We start from the raw sequence: 14,586 nt of genomic DNA, 5'->3' as shown, positions 1-14,586 counted from the left end.
AAACTCCATGGTTCCTTATGTGGATAAAATTTGACCGAATAAGCGACAGAGGCACCCGTTACTTAGAGCACATAACAACATGGCTGAGAAATCAAAGCGTGAAGTCTGGATTCCCGCTTATATAAATATATATATTACAATTTCCATCAATATGAGAGCTTACTAATACATTTCTGCTGTATTTGTTTCTCTGGTTGCAATATTTTCTCCTTAGAAAGGACCCAAGGGTGGTTTACATCATTAAAAGACAATAAGAGCTCTCAAGGGTAACTATACAAATATTTAAAAGGATCAAAGTGTGAGGTCCTGTGGTCACCGTGACTAGCCCAAGCCAACAATCTAGCTGCTGCATTTTGGACCCACTGAAGCTTCTTGACATTGTGGGTTGAAAAAGTGATATAGGTGTGTGAAGTGACCAGATAGGCGGGGTAAAAATACAATCAATCAATCAATCAATCAATCAATCAATCAATCAATCAATCAATCAATCAATATGTTCAGTATCCCACCATGACAAGCTTGGGTGTGCATGGCTAAAATAGAGACACACTTGTTAGCAACATTTGAGAAGCACATCTGTTGTCTCCAGGACGCTTCTCTTCCCAAAAGCTTTCGTTCCATCTCCAAGCTGAAGGAGCTCAAAATGGAAAACAGACCAGTTCCTCTACATTCTCAGACCAACACTCTCCAATGTAAGGTATTTGTAAGGTGCTTGTTTTGAAAACAAGGGGGACAACCAAAGGAAAGCCACCCTAAACTTTAATGAGATGTGGGAAAAGCTTCATTGACAGGTGGACGAAAACTGGCAAGGACCCAATGAGAACTCAGAGGTGGGTGATCTGTTAAAGAGGGAAATGGCTTGGGATCTTTCCATGGGTCTACTGCAGCCGATTCCGGCGGTTGTTGGGATGTGTTCCCTTGTTTCATAGTCAATCATGGCTCTGCATAGAGATAAGTGTGTGGAAGCATACAGATGAATTTTTCAATGGCTTCTGGGGTGGGGGAGGAAATTTCACCTTGCCCCCACCCTGAGGACACCCATGGGTTTCCTTCAGGCTCTGTGGAACAGCAGCCGGGCGATCCCTTGCCCACTCATCAAGCCCGACCCCCTGCTCAATACAAGAATACAAATCAAAGGATATCTGCCAGGTAGTGGTCTAAATTTCTCTCAACTGCCTCCAGTGTTGGAGGGCTCGCCAGCTCTCGAGGTCATTGGTTCCACTGTCTCACTGCTCTAACAGGACATTTTCGCTGCCATTCAACCAAAATTTGGCTTCCTGTAACGGCATGGGATACAATCTCAAAAATGATAGAATGATGTCAATACGAATCCAAGGCAGACCTTTCAACATCACAATAATCCAAGTTTATGCACCAACCACCATTGCTGAGGAGACTGAAATTGAACAATTTTATGAAGATTTACAACACCTTCTAGAACTGACACCAAAGAAAGATGTTCTTCTCATTCTAGGGGACTAGAATGCTAAAGTAGGGAGCCAAGAGATAAAAGGTACAACAGGGAAGTTTGGCCTTGGAGTTCAGAACGAAGCAGGGCAAAGGCTAATAGAGTTTTGTCAAGAGAATAAGCTGGCCATCACAAACACTCTTTTCCAACAACACAAGAGGCGACTCTATACATGGAAATCACCAGATGGGCAATATCAAAATCAGATTGACTATATTCTCTGCAGGCAAAGATGGAGAAGCTCTCTACAGTCAGCAAAAACGAGAACCGGAGCTGATTGTGACTCTGATCATCAGCTTCTTATAGCAAAATTCAAGCTTAAACTGAAGAAGTATGAAAAACCACTGGGCTCCTCAGGTATAATCTAAACCAAATCCCTTATGAATATACAGTGGAAGTAAAGAACAGATTTAAGGAACTCGATTTGGTGGACAAAGTGCCTGAAGAACTTTGGATAGAGGCTCGTAACATTGTACAGGAGGCAGCATCAAAAACCATCCCAAAGAAAAGGAAATGCAAGAAAGCAAAGTGGCTGTCCAACGAGGCCTTACAAATAGCAGAGAGGAGAAGGGAAACAAAATGCAGGGGAGATAGGGAAAGTTACAGAAAATTGAATGCAGACTTCAAAAGAATAGCAAGGAGAGACAAGAGAGCCTTCTTAAATGAACAATGCAAAGAAACAGAGGAAAATAACAGAAAAGGAAAAACCAGAGATCTGTTCAGGAAAATTGGAGATATTAGAGGAACATTTCGTGCAAAGATGAACATGATAAAAGACAAAAATGGTAGGGACCTAACAGAAGCAGAAGACATCAAGAAGAGGTGGCAAGAATACACAGAGGAATTATATCAGAAACAGTTGGATACCCCGGACAACCCAGACAATATAGTTGCTGACCTTGAGCCAGACATCCTGGAGAGTGAAGTCAAGTGGGCCTTAGAAAGCCTGGCTAACAACAAGGCCAGTGGAGGTGATGGCATTCCAGTTGAACTATTTAAAATCTTAAAAGATGATGCTGTTAAAGTGCTACATTCTATATGCCAGAAAGTTTGGAAAACTCAACAGTGGCCAGAGGATTGGAAAAGATCAGTCTACATCCCAATCCCAAAGAAAGGCAGTGCCAAAGAATGCTCCAACTACCGCACAATTGCACTCATTTCACACGCTAGCAAGGTTATGCTCAAAATCCTCCAAGGTAGGCTTCAGCAGATTGTGGACCGAGAACTCCCAGAAGTACAAGCTGGATTCCGAAGGGGCAGAGGAACTCGAAACCAAATTGCTAACATGTGCTGGATTATGGAGAAAGCCAGAGAGTTCCAGAAAAACATCTACTTCTGCTTCATTGACTATGCAAAAGCCTTTGACTGTGTGGACCACAGCAAACTATGGCAAGTCCTTAAAGAAATGGGAGTGCCTGATCACCTTGTCCATCTCTTGAGAAACCTATATGTGGGACAGGAAGCCACAGTTAGAACTGGATATGGAACAACTGAGTGGTTCAAAATTGGGAAAGGAGTACGACAAGGCTGTATATTGTTCCCCAGCTTATTCAACTTATATGCAGAATACATCATGCGGAAGGCTGGACTGGAGGAATCCCAAGCCGGAATTAAGATCGCCGGAAGAAATATCAACAATCTCAGATATGCAGATGATACCACTCTGATGGCAGAAAGTGAGGAGGAATTAAAGAACCTTGTAATGAGGGTGAAAGAGGAGAGTGCAAAAAATGGTCTGAAACTCAACATCAAAAAAACTAAGATCATGGCCACTGGTCCCATCACTTCCTGGGAAATAGAAGGGGAAGACATGGAGGCAGTGACAGATTTTATTTTCCTGGGCTCCATGATCACTGCAGATGGAGACAGCAGCCACGAAATTGAAAGATGCCTGCTTCTGGGGAGGAAAGCAATGACAAACCTTGACAACATCTTAAAAAGCAGAGACATCACCTTGCCAACAAAAGTCTGAATAGTCAAAGCTATGGTTTTTCCTGTCGTGATGTATGGATGTGAGAGCTGGACCATAAAGAGAGCAGACCGCCGAAGAATTGATGCCTTTGAATTGTGGTGCTGGAGGAGACTCTTGAGAATCCCCTGGACTGCAAGGAGATCAAACCTATCCATTCTGAAGGAAATCAACCCTGAGTGTTCACTGGAAGGACAGATCCTGAAGATGAGGCTCCAGTACTTTGGCCATCTGATGAGAAGAGAAGACTCCTTGGAAAAGACCTTGATGTTAGGAAAGTGTGACGGCAAGAGGAGAAGGGGACGACCGAGGATGAGATGGCTAGACAGTGTATGCGAAGCAACCAACATGAAGTTGACAGAACTCCGGGAGGCAGTGGAAGATAGGAGGGCCTGGCGTGCTCTGGTCCATGGGGTCACGAAGAGTCGGACACGACTAAACGACGACGAACACGGCTGCGTGTCCTGCACTTTCGGTTGATGGGAAACAAGTCCTGATCCTCCTCTTAATGAAAGCCTTTCAAGTGTTTGAAAAGTGCTAACAGATCTCCCCTCAGTGTTCTTTTCTCAAGGCTAAACAAGCTCAGTTTTTTTCAGTCTTTCCTCCTACGGATTGGTTTCCAAGCAGATCATTCCCACAATGCATGTCAAAAGAGATCAGCTTCCTCTCCTGCTGTGCACGAAGGGTCCAGGACTCACTTCTGCACAGGAGTGTGCTCAGGGCACAGGCTCTATAGACCTGGATGTTGGTATGTGCCGTCAGCTTCTTATTGAGCCATACTCTCTTTGTGAGTCTAGAGAACATGGTTGCTGCTTTGCCAATGCGTTTATCCAGCTCAATATTTAGAGAGAGTGTGTCATAGATCCTTGAGCCAAGGTACACGAAATCATGAACTACTTCCAATTTTTGTTTAGAGATGGTAATACAGGGAGGTGAGTCCACTCCCTGGCCCATGACTTGTGTTTTCTTCAGGCTGATCGTTAGTCCAAAGTCTTGGCAGGCCTTGCTGAAATGATTCATGAGTTGTTGGAGGTCTTCAGCAGAGTGGGCAACAATGGCTGCATCATCGGCGAAGAGGTCCCACATGCATTTCAGCTGGTCTTTGGTCCTCACTTTCAATCTAGAGAGACTAAAGAGTTTTCTGTCTGATCTAGTCAGAACAAAAAACCTAAGCGTCTGTTAAATATTGACACAGTATGTATGCTGTTCCTAATGCTGTCGTTTTTTGTAGCTCTTATTTTGTGATTTCTGACATGTGCAACTGCTTCAGAGCAGTGGTCCCCAGCCTTGGGATTCCAGATGTTCTTGGACTACAACTCCCAGAAGCCTTCACGACCACCTCTGCTGGCCAGGATTTCTTTCGTGGACACATCCACTTTCTCTGACACATGGAAACAGGATTAAGTGTAGAATGAAATATCCAATTCACAAGCAGAACATTCCAAATATTCATTGGCTTTTCGGTAATGGTAGACCTACATGCAGTCATTTATGGCCTTTGTTATTTTAGGGTACTGTTGTAAACATTCCTCCTGGAGACAGAATGACACCATATGTTTTTGATAAAAACATGAGGATGGACATTTAGCACTTTGAAAAGTATCTGCTTCTTTGGTCTGTGGTCTTTTCTGGTCTGGGATCTGTGGCATCTGTCATCTCTGGAATCTGGACCCAGAAGCTGTTGCTGAGTTTTGAATTTTTTGTTCAGCTGCACAGTGGACGTGCAGACATTCACAGAGTATAATAGCTGCTAGTTCCTCAGATAATTTATCCTTCTCTCATTTACTGTCACTTACAGTCTCTGTGACTCACTCTGATACATTAGTAGTATTAAGATGTTTCATTTACTTACGAGTGTGACTATATCAACAAAAAAGTAATAATGAATATGACTGCATTTAACCACTCTGCTTCTTGTGTATTTTCACAGACATTTTTTTACCAACCACCATCAACTGATATTAACAGATTTTTCAGATTAGGCATCCTTCAGTCTTGATGGACTATGGAAACATGCTCTGTATGGAGGACCTGGAACAGCGTCTAGTGTGGCTGAGAAGGCCATTTCGAGAGTGACCATCCCTTCCACACTGGAGACAAATGCAATCTGTCCCCTGTCCAGCTCCCTGATTTTGCTGGATTCCGGACTGCCTCTTTGCCTCGGCCTGCTGGATGAGGGTCTCCTCAAATTGGTGATGCACCGCCTGCTCCCAGGTTGAAAGCTCAGATATCAGGGTTTCCCATCTGTTGAGGTCCATTCCTAAGGCCTTCAGATATTAACAGACTCTGAGGAAAAAGAACTCTCAGCAGACAGGTGGGTCTCTCTTTGAATTCAGAACCATGGAGGGAACCATTGATTAATGCTAGACAGATTGACAGCTACTCCCAGTCTAGAAACCCTCACAGACAAACAAGCTAGAAAGCAGCAAAGAAGGTTTTTAAACATTCCAACTGTTTATTCAGAATTGCAATCCCCTTCATCTCATGATTCGTACCAATTTTTGAATACATGCAGATGGGGACTTGCCTCCATCTTTCTTTCCAATGCAGAGATCTGCCTTGCTGCCATTTTGTTGAGTTTGTGCAGCTGAATTCTCAATCAGCACACAGTGATCTGCACAAAGATCTAAGAGTTATATCAGACACCAAAAGGAGCGACAACAAGTGTCAGGAACCAAACATCAAGAGAGTGCTACTGTCTATTTCAAAGTCATTCCCTCCTAGAAGGCTCAGAGAAAGTCATTCTGGACCCAATATAAGGACAGAGAGTGATGGATCACCCTCAGGAGTTGCCCTCCTGCCTCTTCTCTCGATGAATGGCTTTCTTTTCCCGAGATCAAAGTGATCGAAAGGGCCCAGTTACTGTTCCAAGGAGGGAAGCTCCTTTTCTGGACCAGCAGCCTTCCGTCTCTTTCTAAGCCAGTGGTTCTGAGCCTGGGGTCCCCAGATGTTCCTGGACTCAAACCACCAGAAGCCTTCACCACTCGCTCTGCTGGCCGGGATTTCTGGGAGTTGTAGTCCAGAAACTCTGGGGACCCAAGTTTGGGATGTACAGTTCTAAACTGACACTTGACAAGCACAACCTCTTCAGAAAGACTCCCCCATTAATCACAATTTCAGGAAATTTCCCTTGATATACATAGCAGGTAGGTGCAAGGAGGATTGCATAATGCTGCTATTGCAAATAATGAGTATATAACTCTTAGTTAATGATCTTGCTGATGTGAGGGATTTTTGAGGAAGTCTCGAGAAACTAGGTAAGAGGAAACGGATAAGGGGATCCTATTGTAAGTAACTGCACCAAGCAGAAGAGGAGGAAACAGTAAGAAAGAGGATCGGGGGGGAGGTTGGGAAAAGAGGAACACAGACCAAAAAAGGATGAAAATAAGTAAAGAGTCCGGAGTCTAGCTAAAGAAGGGAGTGGGTGATGAAAACAGGGGCGGGACTTCACATGATGGGTTTGGGCACCTTGGAGTACCTACTACTGGAGAAACGAGAGAAGGACCCTGCAGCTGGGAAGAGGGAAGAAATATCGAGCTCTCTGTCTTGATCGGTGTGCTTACCTGGTTAGGACACCCGCTTTTGCAAACGTGCTTTTTAATAAAGAAGAGCTGCTTGAATTCGTGGTTGTCTGATGGCAGTTTGTAGAGCTGTGCTGTGAGCCTTTCTCACACCCTGTTCCCTTAGAAATGCAATGTGAGGATGCTACTGCTGAAACGGTCTGTCTTTGTAGCCTGCATTTTACTACAGCTCCCAAGGCTGGAACTTGGAGTTTTTGGATGAGCTGACTCACTGAATTCCCCAAGGATTCAAGGGGCCTCCTAAAGTGCACCTTAGAACACTAAGGGACAGGATTTTGGCGTGGGAGTGCAACCGCACGCACGCCCTTCCTTCTGATGGGTTTCCCATTGGGGCTGGGGGCTGATCCCTGCCTGGACCAAATGCTAAGGTCAGCGTGAAGGAGTGGTAGGAATAGAGGGATAAGGAGTGAGTGAGCCATCCCCTCAGACCACAAAGACTGAAAAGAAAGGGGAGACAGCAGAGGGTGGAAAAGAAGAGGGAAAAAACATGAACGTTAAGGAAGAGAGAGAGGTGGGGGTCAAAGGGGGAAGAAAGGGGAGGGTAGAGGTTTTCCTAACTGGGGAGGAGAAAAAAGGTGCAGGGAAGGTGGAGCAACTGTCAGTTTGGGAAGAAGAAGAGGAAGGAGAAGGAAAGGGATCCCAAGTATATAGAGTATGAATAAAACAGAGATTAGAAAAAGAGGATAATAATGAGACAAGAAAAGAGAGAGAGGAAACTTATGTGAAGACTCGAGAGTGGCTAGAAGATTTTCCTAATTTCAAGGTGGGGGAACGATTGCCGGACCCCCTAAGGTGAAGGCTGAAGAGTTTTTGCCAGATCCACTGGAATGGATAGTGGTAGTCTCTCCATGCGGCCACGGTCCTTGGAGGAATGGGGTTCGGCCGGGACCCATTCATACCAACATCAAGCCGGAAGGCGACAGGGCCCACCACCCATGCTGCAGGATGATTTGTGCAGTCCAAAGCACTCCCTTGAGGAAGCCTGCCGACCAGGAGCAGTTTGGACCAGCTCCCCCTCCGGGTCCCCCCCCCCAGGTAAATGAAAAGTTAAACAAAGATGTTGTCACAATTGAACCTATTGAAGTTGTTGTGGACTCTCCTGATGTTAAACTTAATAAAAAGTTAAGCACACATGAAGATACTGTTATTTATTCCCACCGAAAAAGAGGAACTGCTCAAACTGTTTACTGAACAGTAAACAAAGGAGGGAGGCTGCCTGGATTACTCTTGTTTGCAACTAACTAGCCTAGCTGAGAATGTGTCTTTGGTCAGTGATAAGGAACATGGGAGTCCAACCGCCCAGACCTGGGAGGGACGTCTGCAAAACCTCCTTTCTCTCCTCCCCCTGCTCCCCATCTTTTGCTTCCCCTTACTCATTGCTGAGGAAACCTACCGATCAAGAAGGCTTTGGACCAGCCCCAAAATGAATGAAGGGAAGTTAAAGGAAGAACTGATGTTATCTTGGACTGAGTCCCCTTTAAATGTTAAACCAATTGACCCAGTTGAAGTTATTGTAGAGTCTCCTGATGTTAAGTTAAATAAAGAGTTAAACATGCATGAAGAGACTCTGTTGTTCGTTCCTGCCGAAAAGGAGGAACTGCTCAAATTGTTTATTGAACCCAATCACAGCCAAAAAGATGACCTGATCCTCTTTCAGGGCCTTTCCTGTGTTCCCATCCACTGAGCCGTTCTGAATGTCCTAGCCCAGGATCCTGTTCCATTTGCTTCAGACAGGTAATCATTTTCTCCATTCAGGAAGGTGTTTGTTGCATGGCTGATGGCACATACAGTTCTGCAACCAGGTGTACACCAGACACACATACCCTGAGATACTGACCTTCAACTGGCCTTCATCCTTGTCCCTTCCAGGTTCTTACCAGGCTGCTCCACAGCTGGGTCAGGATCCCTCATCAGGCTGTCGTGCTCCACGGTGCAACGATACTGGTCCCTCTCCTCCAGGTCAATCTCAGTACTGAGCCAGGTTTGGAAGGACCCATCTGAGGTAGGAACCACATTCCTACGGAGAGACTCAGCATCCAAGCCCCCTCCGTTCTTCCTTGTGGTAGAAACCCTGAATGTGGCCGATGAGGGTCTCGACACCATCATGGCCATTTTTGTGAACCACTTTCACTTCTGGAGCCACTGCAAAAACAGCAAGCTCTTAACCTGGACTCCTAAATCAATGCAGCATCAAAAACTGTTTTGACCCCTTCCCCATCCTGATAAGACAATCAATCAATCAAAATACAAACAAAATGTGCAGTGGGACCAATTTGTGTTTTTCTCATGGAATCACACAGCTGTCTTGCCTTATTTCCTCCCCTCCAAGGGCACATTCCTCACCTTAAAAAGAAATCAGAAGATGTTTTGTCGGCATCACTTTACTTTTAAAAAATGTTTTTGCTATTTCCAGATGTAGTGAAAATCTGACTCTCTGTCTGACCAAAGTTGTCCGGCCTTTGCAACAGAAGGTAAAATATATCTGTAACGGGCAGACATAACATCACATGTCCGTCACAGCTGGGCAATGGGTCATGAACCAATGGTGTGACGGAGGGTGGAACTTAAGGGGAGGAGCTAGTATAACAAGGGGGGGTGAAGCGTGTGTGTAGAGAGATTGCAGACTGGAGGTTAGAGATGAGAGTTTGAGCTGAGGATTTAAAGTGATATCAATTATAGAGAGAGAGAGAGAGTCTGTCAGTGTGAAATAGTCTGTGTGAGCCAGTGAATTATTAAGAGTGATTGACTTATTGATTCATTACAAGTGATTTACCATTCTTTTATTTCTTGTAAGCAATAAACCAGTTTTTGTTTTCAAAGTTATACTTGTCCTTATGTTGATTGTAAGGAGAAGTTGGTGGCAGCAGAGTTTTAAAGATAAGTAGCAACCACCCTTTGAAGTTTGAGGGAGGCTGTTACAATAAATTGGTGTCCAGCTGGTGGGATACGAAGATCCAGTGAAGCCTTGTCTGGAAAGGTGCCCAGAGCAGGGGTCTTTAGTCAGGGACATCTGTGTGAACGTGTGGGTAACCTTCTAGGACTTGTCTCACGGGGAGCAAATCTAGTAGAAGGGCACGGGAGCTCAGATTGGGGACTAAGACAGGGAAGCTCTGTGGTGACCATTTCTGTGTGAAGAGTTGCCCAAAGCAAATGCTGTGGTGTTTGGCTAGCTTGTCCTGAGTTGAAGGAGAACTCTGAAGGGACAGAGCGGAGCCAAGGGCAGTGAAGCTGAGGGGACTCAGTGAAAACAGCTAAACCTGGGATAGGGTTAAACTGTGTATTTAAGATTTTGTGCCTGAGGCAGAGAAAGGAAAACTCTGTTTTGGCGGGAGGCCTAGCTGGAGGCTGAAGCCTGGTTACAGTAGCTAGCTTGCCAGTGCTGGTGGAGCAGCAACTTTATAGCAGACTTACTGACAGGAAAAAAGTGGACGTTTTAAAATGAAGGCTTGTAAGTGGGAACAGAAGCCTTTGGGAAAAAAAATGCCCTTGACCAGGGGAAAGAAAGCTGAACGGAGGCCGTATGAAATGGCAGCCAAGTCAGATAGTGAGATTGGTGATGTGGAGGAAAGATTTACCTCAGCTCAAGAGGGAGAGTCCTCAAGAGAAGACTTAGCAGAATTCAGAAAGTTGGAATTGGTTCAAGCACATGAATACAGGTTGAAGGAGCTAGAGATGCAGGAAAGAGCCTTACAGTTAGAGAAAGAGAAGATGGAAAGGGAGGCTCAAATGGAGAAAGAAAAAATGGAGAGGGAAGAAAGACTAGAGAAAGAGAGGATGGCTTTTGAACTCCGGAGAATTGAATTGTTAAATCAAAACAATAATAATAATAGGGATTCCAACTCTGAAGGGGGTCAGTTATCTAAAGCAGACCTAAAGAAATTCCCAACTTTTAGAAAAGGAGATTGTCCAGAAGCATTTTTGACTTTATTTGAAAGAACATGTGCGGATTTTTTTGTGAGGGATTCTGAAAAGATGATTATTCTGAGATCCCAAATTAGTGGAGGTCTCGCTGAGATCTATGCAGAAATGCCCATTGAATTAATAAAAAATTATGAAGAATACAAAAAATTAGTTTTTGCCAGGTATGGCATAAACTCAGAACACCTGAGACAAAAATTTAGGTCTCTAACTAAGAAACCTGATGAGTCTTACTCACAGTTAGGGGCAAACTTGGCTAGGTATCTAGACAAATGGCTGGTACAAGAGGGAGTTCAGACAGTACAGGATCTGAAGAATGTTATGGGGTTGGAACAGTTTTATTCTCTCTTACATGGTGAATTAAAGTATTTGGTCAAAGACAAGAAACCCCAGAATTTGAAAGAGGCGGGAGAAACTGCTGGTTTCATTTCCCAGATAAGAAAAACCAGTTTTTGTTTTCAAAGTTATACTTGTCCTTCTGTTGATTTTAAGGAGAAGTTGGTGGCAGCAGAGTTTTAAAGATCAGTAGCAACCACCTTTTGAGGTTTGAGGGAGGCTATTACAATATCGTTGTTGGCTTTTATTTGTGCCACAAGTTCAGTTCTTATTTTCTCAGCGCTTGGACCGTGAGAAGTTATGGAACAAAAGGGGTTGGGGGGGTATACACAGACTTTGGATGGAGAAGGGGGGGAGAAACAACCACAAGCCTGAGTGGACTCACCAAGAAAAACACACAAACACACACACACACACACACACAGGGCCCAGGCACCTTTCTTGAGGGGTCCCTCCTGCCCCTTCAGAGTATCAGGATCTCACCCCCACCCTGACTTCCCATCTCTCTTTCCCAACACAACCACACAACACACATAAACACAAAGAAGCCCCACTAAAGATCCCCCTCCCTCCAGGAGGAGACGAGGAATGGAGAGCCCCCCCTGACCCCTGGAGGAGTGGGAGGTATATTTCTCCCCTTTGGGGGAATATCTTTCTAGGGACACCCCCCTTCTCTCTCCTCTCTCCCCCCGGCCATTGCCCACCTCCGTCTGGATCCTCAGGCAAAGTTCCTGTGTAGGGGCTGGGGGCATAGGAGGGGTCCCAGAGAAATGGGGCTTGGAGGTGGGGAGAAGATAGGGGGTTGGCTGGGAGTGAAGGGGGCTAGATCCAGGCCCCTTTGTCTGCCCTCCGGCCAGGCGGCCTCTGCCCCTTTCCCCCTCACCCCCCCTGCCCAGCCCTGGAGGGGTAGATCCTGCCAGCCGGTTCCTCTGGTCCCCCCAAGAAAGGGGATCTTTGCTGGAAACTTTTCTCCTGGCTTCCAAGAAGAGCCCTTTCTGGGGGTCAGGTCCCGAAGGCCCCCTCCAGGGCCAGCCCGTTTCCCAAAGTCTGGCTCCTTGTTTCCGAAGACAAACCACCTCTCCAGCAGCCTCTGATTTTGGAGGCTCTTCTTGACGGACGGAGGGGGCTTTGGGAAGAGACAGAAGAAGAAGAAGACTCGTCCCTCCTATATGGAGGGCTGGAGAAAGTAAAAAGAGAAATGCAACCCAGAGAGTCCCTCCTCACAGGGATCATTTCAGCCTTTGCATCTGGGGGTGGGTGGGAGGCAGGCCTTTTGTAAAGCCAATGGCTCTGAAGCATCCATTCCAGACCAACCCAGGCAACACGACATTAGAGGGGGAGCCAGCCACAAGACCCCACCACCTGCGTCCCTCCCAGCTCCTGCTAGGGTTGTGAGTGAAGTCGGAGGGAAAAGCAGGAGTGGGTAGGTTGGAAGATAGCTGGGAATGTTGTTGTTAATGATAATGATACTTCATTTCTATGCCGCCCATCTGGCAGCCAAGGCGGCTGGTGATGCCCCTGCAATGGAGGGAATTTCCCGGCACAGGAACCAGGCCCTGACCTGAATCCTGACCCTCCATTCCCCCCCATAGCAATGGGGGCAGGGGAGCCCCTGGGGAGAGGGACTGCCCATTTCCTACACTAGGAAAACTGTGTGTGTGGGGGGTGGAGTCTTGTGTGAGGTTTGGTTGTGATGATTTTGGGTTAAAAAATATTCTCAGGAAATTGTCTGAATCTCCTCTTGGTTTCCCCTTTTCCTGTATATCTCATACTATATTTTATGTTTATTTATTTATTGGATTTTTACCCTATAGTTGTTGGTAGTTGTTGTGGGTTTTTCGGGCTCTTTGGCCATGTTCTGAAGGTTGTTCTTCCTAACATTTCACCAGTCTCTGTGGCCGGCATCTTCAGAGGACAGGAGACGGAATTGCACCAGAGCAAAGAGTTCTGACTCCTGTCCTCTGAAGATGCTAGCCACAGAGACTGGCGAAGGAAGAACAACCTTCAGAACAGGGCCAAAGAGCCTGAAAAACCCACAACAAACATGTAAAAGTATTTAAACTTTACAAATATATATATAGAAAGTTTAAAACCACTATTTGGCTGTAAGTGTGATAACACAGAGAAAATTTTGTTCTCACCCAGCCGTATGTAAAATCCATTGCCAGCTGTCACTGCCACATGGTTATCTTTCCACTCTTCCAAGGACTTTCACCTGGCATCAGTTCCATCGTCTGTTGTACTCCATGAAACCAAAAATCTACGGTTCTCAGTTCCTTTCTAATAACAGTTTGTGGGAGGACTCTCCCAATATTTATATCTCTTTGTTCTGCATTAGTCAGCAAAACCAAATCTTCCCAAGGCTTGAGTTTCCCAGCCTCCAAGAAGCTCAGAGGTTAAGGATCAAAGGATTTGGTCACCTCTGACCCAGTGCAGCCCAGGGCCTGAAGAGTCCAGAGCTTGAAAAACCAAAATTTCCACTTCTTCCAACAATCCCTGCCATTACAAAGCAGTATACAGTGGTGCCTCGATTGCCTCGTATAACGAGAAAACCGCATTACAATGATCTTTTTGTGATTGCAGAAGCGATCGCAAAACTATGTTCGAAATGGTTTTTTTTCGCTTTGCAAAGATCGGTTTCCTGCTTCGGGAACCAATTCTTTGCAAAACGACGAACCCTGAACAGCAGATCGGTGATTACAAAATGGCCACTGGAAAAAAATGGCTCCCCGCTGTTTGCTGGGACGGATTTCTCACAAGACAGGCAGCAAAAATGGCTGCCGTATGACGGATCTTCTCTGGATGGTGAGTTTTGACCCCATTGAAATGCATTAAAAAGGTTTCAATGCGTTTCAATGGGTTTTTTCTTTTCGCTTTACGGCGATTTTCCTGGCACGGATTATCATTAAGCGAGACACCACTGTACTTTCAATACAATATATTTTTTTAAAATAGAAAATACAGATTCATTGGTGCCCTCTTCATGAATATTTTATGAAGACAAGGTTGCTGCAGGCACAGAGGGTCTTTCTGAGCCGGGGTGGTGGTGGCGCCTCAGTCTCCCTGCCGAGGCTGGAGCTGCGAGGGGTGGGGAGAGAGACAAAGCACAGCTGATCAGCGGGGCCTTGAGATCACCCCGCCGATCAGCTGGCCGAAAAAGGGGGCTTTGCGTTGATCGCTTCCCTGCGGTCATCGCAAAGTGAATTTTCCCCATAGGGGCCATCAGAAAGCAATCGCTCTTGCGATGGCAAAAAGTCCATCGCAAAGCGATTTCATCGCTGTATGGAGTGATCGCTATAAGAGGCACCACTGTA

The sequence above is a fragment of the Pogona vitticeps genome, chromosome Z (assembly GCF_051106095.1).
Source record: "Pogona vitticeps strain Pit_001003342236 chromosome Z, PviZW2.1, whole genome shotgun sequence".
NCBI classification, from domain to species: domain Eukaryota; kingdom Metazoa; phylum Chordata; class Lepidosauria; order Squamata; family Agamidae; genus Pogona; species Pogona vitticeps.
Note: the sequence above shows the minus strand (reverse complement) of the source record.